Consider the following 561-nt stretch of genomic DNA (forward strand, 5'->3'; position numbering starts at 1 on the left):
AATAATCGTACCCACATATTCACTTACATTAAGCGGTTCCAATTTTTTTCATACCCAAGAGCCAGTTATATGACTACCTACTTAGGAAGAAAGAGGAAAATGTAGGCAACCTACTGACTCTTTCTCTCTGTATGTCTGATTCACTCTCACTAACCTTCATTCAACCCTCTGAACACATCCAGAGGTCAGAGTGGGTGAATGCCGCAAGCCGGTTCAAGTTTGTAAACAGCTTTGTTGTTGCGCAAGAGAAGCATCTTCATATGGTGTTCGAGAGGACGAGTTCTTCTATAACGGAAGAGAAGGTCTTACTGTCGCTTTTTTATGTATTGTCTAGATTAAATATTTTGGACACTGTGAATCAAAGTGATAAGTTCACTTTTAGTTTCCATTGTGATCCAAATGAAGAATGATTTTTCAAATTTAAACAGTTATTGCAATAGTAGATTCTTACGTTATTCGGTAATCCATTGCCTGTAAGTGCAAAACACTTACGTGTGCTTTGTGCTTATGTGTTTGTTTGTTCCAGTTTTGCTTGTTTTGACTACCCTTTTGGAAACGTAA

This window comes from Penaeus monodon, chromosome 22, assembly GCF_015228065.2.
Source record: "Penaeus monodon isolate SGIC_2016 chromosome 22, NSTDA_Pmon_1, whole genome shotgun sequence".
NCBI classification, from domain to species: domain Eukaryota; kingdom Metazoa; phylum Arthropoda; class Malacostraca; order Decapoda; family Penaeidae; genus Penaeus; species Penaeus monodon.